At 41.7% G+C, this 6,000-nt stretch overlaps 1 long non-coding RNA gene across 1 annotated transcript in view; it reads left to right on the top strand.

Moving 5' to 3' along the window:
* LOC140731956 (uncharacterized) overlaps positions 1-5,042 on the top strand; it is a 30,074-nt gene extending 25,032 nt beyond the window's left edge. The window contains exons 2-3 of the long non-coding RNA XR_012099951.1: positions 882-1,005; positions 4,756-5,042. This is a non-coding gene — a long non-coding RNA (uncharacterized lncRNA). The remainder of the gene's footprint in view (positions 1-881; positions 1,006-4,755) is intronic.
* The last annotated feature ends 958 nt before the right edge of the window (positions 5,043-6,000 follow it).

Raw genomic sequence — 6,000 nt, forward strand, 5'->3', positions numbered from 1 at the left:
TGGGGAGAAGGCAGGAGATTGGGGCTGAGAGGGAAATGGATCAGCCATGCTGAAATCGTGGAGCAGACATGATGGGCCAAATGGCCTAATTCTGCTCCTATGTTTCATGGTCTTATCCTTTCTTAGATAAGGAGCCCACAACTGTTCAAAATACTCAGTGAGGTCTGACCAATGACTGATAAACCCTCAGTGGTAATGATACCCATCAAGATTTTGTCAATGAGATAAAGCTTTGCGATATGACTTCTCAGATTTGGATCATCAACCACAGACTAGCTACTAGAAGTATTGGAAGGATAGTAGTTGGATATAAAGAGGCCAATATGTTAGTGTGGCCTAGACATGGCACAAGTTGTGGGCAGGGAGAGATTGGAACTGGTGGAACTTGGGCTGAGAGATGGTATTCTGTTCGGCAGATGAGAAACACGAGATCACACAAGAAAATAGGAGCAGGAGCCGATCTCTCATCCCCTCAAACCTGCCCTGGCAATGGTGCTCATGGCTGATCCATGCTGGCCCCAACTCCTGTGCCAGTTCTTAATGTTTAAAAAGTATCCCTCTCCACCTTAAATACTACTGGTCCTCATAATCCACTGGGGCAGAGTGTTTCTGATTCATCACCCTCTGTGGAAAGAAATTTCTTCGCCAATCCCCTTGTGTTGCAAAAATGCTCGTCATTCAAAACTCTGTCATTAGTGAAAACATTTCAACATTTACCCTCTAAGTCCCCCTCAGGATCTGATGTATCTCACCCCTCATTCTCCAAAATTTCGACCATTACAGACCCAAACCATCCTTGGTCGGACAACCTGCTCATCCCAGGAATTAGCCTGGTGAATCTCCACTGGGCCTCACCCAATGCTACTATATCTTTTTCTTAGGTTAAAGGACTAAAACTGTGTGCCTAATGCCGTCAATTCAGCCAGAAGACATCAGCATCTGTGGGAGGAAAGGAGGTGTCAATACTTTGGGCCAAAGCCCTGCATTGGAACCCAGAGTGGAGAGGTGAGGTGTCAGAATGGGGTTGGGTAAGTTGGGATGTACAGCAGGCAGGTTATGTAGATCGGGGTGGGGGGGGGGGGGAGAGCAGGGTGAGTTGGGAGACAGTGGAGGGTGAATGATAGATGGAGGCAGGCAAAGAGAGAGAACATTGTACAGCACAGGTTAGGCCCTTTGGCCCACAAGGTTGTGCCAACCATTAACCTACTTCAAGATCAATCTAACCCTTCCCTCCCACGTAGGCCTCCATTCTTCTATCATCCATGTCCCTATCTAAAAGCCTCTTAAGTGTCCCATATGTATCTGATTCCCTCCCCCCGAAACTAAAATAAATTATGCGGAGACAGATGGGGTAAATTGGGGTAAGGAGAGAGTGAAGATTGGAAACAGCTCTGGAGGGACACAAAGGACTATCAGAGCTGGACACTGATAAATAAAAGAGGTGACAATGGGAACCATTAGGGGAGAGGTTCATGGTGGCTGGAACTGGAACCAGGTTTTGGGGCTACATTGGAATGTCCACCTATAGCTTGCCAGCTCTTTCTCCACACCCCCTTATACAGGCTATTCTTCTCTGCTTTATATGCAAAACATAGAGTGGGAAAATCAGGTTGGTGCCAGATCCCAATTTGTAGAATGCCTGCAGGATGGCTTTTTAGAGAAGCTTGTGGTTGAGCCCACGAGGGGATCAGCTACCCTGGACCAGGTGTTTTGTATTGAACCAGATTTGATTAGGGAGCTTAAGATAAAGGAACCCTTAGGAGACAGTGTTCATAATATGGTGGAATTCACCCTGCAATTTGAGAGGGAGAAGTTAAAGTCAAATGTATCCATATTACAATGGAGTAGAAGGAATTGCAGAGGCATGAGAAAGGAGCTGGCCAAAGCTGATTGGAAGGTGACACCTGCAGGATGATAGCAGAGCAGCAATGGCTGGAGTTTCTAAGAGCAATTTGGAAGGCTTAGGCTATATATAGCCATTCTAAAGGAAGGATGACACAACCATGGCTGGCAAGGGAAATCAAAGCCAACATGAAAACAAAAGAGAGGGCATATAATAGAGCAAGATTAGTGGGAACTTGGTGGATTGGGAAAATTGAAACACCAACAGAAGGCAACTAAAAACCCACAAGGGAGAGAAGATGAAATATTATGGTATGCTAGCCAATAATATCAAAAAGGATATCAAAAGTTTTTATAGATATATAAAGAGTGAAAGAGAAGCGAGAGTAGATATTGGACGACTGGAAACTGATGCTGGAGAGGTAGTAATGGGGTTAAGGAAATGGTGAATGAACATTAAGTATTTTGTATCATTCTCCATTGTGGAAGACAGCAGCAGTATAAGACCATGAGATGCAGGAGCAGAGTTAGGCCATTTGGTCCATCAAGTCTGGAGTGTAGAACATCTGGTCCAAGTGACTTATCTACCATCAGACCTTTCAGTTTCCCACACATGGCAACTTCACACACTGCTTCCCCCTGATTCTCTTGAACTTCTGCACACTGCTAGTGTCTTCCACGGTGAAAATTGATGCAAAATACTTAATCAGTTCACCCGCCATTTCCTTGTCCCTCTTTGCTCCTGTTCAGCATCATTTTCCAGAGGTCCGATAATTACTCTCACCTCTCTTTTATACTTTATATATCTGAAGAAACTTTTTGTACCCTCTTTAATATTATTGGGTAGTTTATCTATTGTCCTGTTTATTATTTATTGTAATGCCGGCACTGTTTTTGTGCACTTTATGTAGTTCTGTGTAGGTCTGTAGTCTAGTGTAGCTTTCTCTGTGTTTTTTTTACGTAGTTCAGTCTAGTTTTTGTACTGTGTCATGTAACACCATGGTCCTGAAAAACGTTGTCTCATTTTTACTATGAACTGCACTAGCAGTTATGGTCGAAATGACAATAAAAGTGACTTGACTTGATCTTTGTATTATTTCTTTTCCTTCTTTATGACATTTTTAGTTGCCCGTTTGGCTTTTAAAAGCTTCCCAATCCTGCCTGTGGCCTGCTATTTCTAGATGCTGAAAAAGCATTTGATCGCCTTGAATGGCCATATCTTCGGAGAATTCTAAAAGAATTTAAGTTCGGCAATAACTTTATCAATATGATTCAAACACTGTATGCTAATCCATCCCAGGTATGTGCGGGAGGAGGTTTCTCAGGGTTATTCGACATAGGACGGGGCACACGACAAGGGGACCCTCTGTCTCCTTTAATTTTTACTATATCTACTGAACCATTTGCACATTTAATTAGAAACTCTCCTCAGATCTCCCCTATTACAATAGGTACAACATTACACTTGATATCACTTTACGCGGACGATACACTAGTTTATATGGCAAATGTTCAACAAACTCTCCCCTATATTTTAAAAACACTGGAGCAATTTGGATTTCTTTCAGGTTACAAAGTTAATCTCTCAAAATCAGCACTGATGCTGATTAGTACAGATAAAAGTAAGGTGTCTCTCCCTCCCCAGATTAATGTTACAAATGAGGTACTCTACTTGGGTATTGAAGTTAATACTTCCCTATCATCTGTGGCTAAAAAAACTACTCTTTAATTTTGAAAAAAATAGAAGTAGATATTAATAGATGGAGACATCAGTCCCAGCCCGTATATCGGTCATTAAAATGAACATCTTACCCCGCATTAATTTTATCAGCTCAATGATCCCACTTGCACCTCCAGCAGGATATTGGCAAAAACTGGACTCCTTACTACGATGCTATGTTTGGAATGGTAAACGACCCAATATAAAGTGGTCAGCTCTACAATTCAAAAAGTCGGATGGTGGATTGGCATGTCCAAATTTTAAACTGTATCACTGGGCATTTGTATTAAAACGTCTTAGCTATTGGATGGAGGAGGATAAAGTTTTGTCATGGAAAAATATAGAACAAGAGCTAATAGCACCAATAAGGTTGAAGAACTTTTTCCTTATAGGTATGACTACCAAAAAATGTGATTCGTATTACAGTCCAATTTTAACCCATATGCTACAAGTAGAACAGCAGAAAAATTCCTAAAATTTAAAAGTGTATGGTGCAAATCATCCCCATTATGGAACAATAATCATTTTCTATCTGGGAGGGAAACCATTCACTAACAGAACTTGGGAGGATAAAGGCATTACTACTTTTCAAGATATTAATGGGGCAAATACTATCCTTAGCTTTCAAGAACTGGTGCCTTGATATCATATTGATAAACACTCTCTTTTCTCCTACTTTAGAGTAAGATCTGCTTGTAAAGCCTACGGGATTCCCTGGGGGTCAGATTTAAAGGACCATCCTATTTTAAGTTGGATACAGGGTGCTCCAAGACAGATAGTGTCATATATCTATGATAAATTAAACTTCCAGAAATATATGCCCACATCAGGAATGAAAGCCTGGGATAGGGACATATCTGAATTGGGACAAGACTTAGACTGGGATGTGATTTGGGATAATGCTGCCGGTGCTTTGAAAAACACAAATCATCGGTATATACACTTGAAATTTTGTCATAGAGCCTATCTAACTCCAAGAATTAGACATCAAACGGGACTGGTTCCTAACCCATATTGCTCATTTTGCTCCCACGGAACCATTGGTTCTTTTATACATGTTGTATGGGAATGTCCAGGGGTTTTTGGTTTGTGGGAGAAGGTTATCAGTACTCTTACGGAACTAACGAAGGTACAATTACCAATGGACCCCACTGTACATCTTCTAAATGATGACTCCCACCTTTCCCTTACAGAAAAAACACGCAAAATCTGGCTGGCAGGCCTGACTGCAGCTAAGAAGATCGTAGTCCAGCGTTGGAAACCTCCCATGATATTTCAAGTACTCACTGGCTTCAGAGCTTTTTGGACATTTCCTACCCGGAACTATCATCAGCAAGAGTAAATGTTGCACGACCAAACACAATGTGGACAAATTTGATATCTAACTTAAAAGATCTTCTGTTAAAATAGGAATGCTTTGTCTGTGTATGCACTACTATTCAGTTAGTTGGTGGCAGGGAGAGAGAGGGGTGGAGGGGGGATGGCGATAAGGGTTGGGGGGTGGCTGGGTTAAACAGTCAAAATGTAATTGGCAACTGGTTGTATTGAATGTAATTTGTTGGTGTTGCAATAAAAAATCATGAAAAAAAACTTCCCAATCCTCTGTTCCCACTAATCTTTGCTCTATTATATGGCCCCTCTTCAGCTTTTATGTTGGCTTTGACCTCCCTCGTCAGCCACCGTTGCGCCATCCTGCCATTAGAATATTACTTCTTCTTTGGGATGTATCTACCCTGCGCCTTTCAAATTTCTCCCAAAAATTCCAGCCATTGCTGCTCTGTCATCATCCCTGCTAGTGTTCCCTTCTAATCAATTACAGCCAGCTCTTCTCTCACGCCCCTGTAATTCCCTGATACAGCTGACTTTAGCTTCTCTTGGGTGAATTCTATCATATTATGATCACTGGCCTCAAAAGTTCTTTAGCTTAAACTCTCTAATAAATTCTGATTATTGCACAACAGCCTAATCAAAATAACTGATCCTCTAGAGGACTCACCCACAAGCTGCTCTAAAAAGTTATCTCCTTGGCATTCTACTAACTCCCCTTCATGGGATCCAGCACCAAAATGATTTTCCCAACCTCCCTACATATTGAAATCCCCCATGACTGTTGTAACATTGCATGCATTTTGACATGCATTTTCTATTTCCCAATGCAATTTGTTGACCATATCTTTGCTACTGTTTGGAGGCCTGTATATAACTCTTCTTTTTACCCTTGTAGTTTCCTAACTCTACCCACAATGATGCTATACCTTCCTATCATCTCTTTCTAATGATTTGATTTCATTTTCACCAACAGAGCTACACTACCCCCTCTGCCTACCTGCCTGACCTTTTAATACAATGTGTACCCTTCAATGTTGAGCTCACAACTAAAATCTTCTTTCAGCCACGAGTCAGTGATGCCCACAATGTCACACATGCCAATCTGTAAG

Source organism: Hemitrygon akajei, chromosome 8 (genome assembly GCF_048418815.1).
Source record: "Hemitrygon akajei chromosome 8, sHemAka1.3, whole genome shotgun sequence".
Taxonomy (NCBI): Eukaryota; Metazoa; Chordata; class Chondrichthyes; order Myliobatiformes; family Dasyatidae; genus Hemitrygon; species Hemitrygon akajei.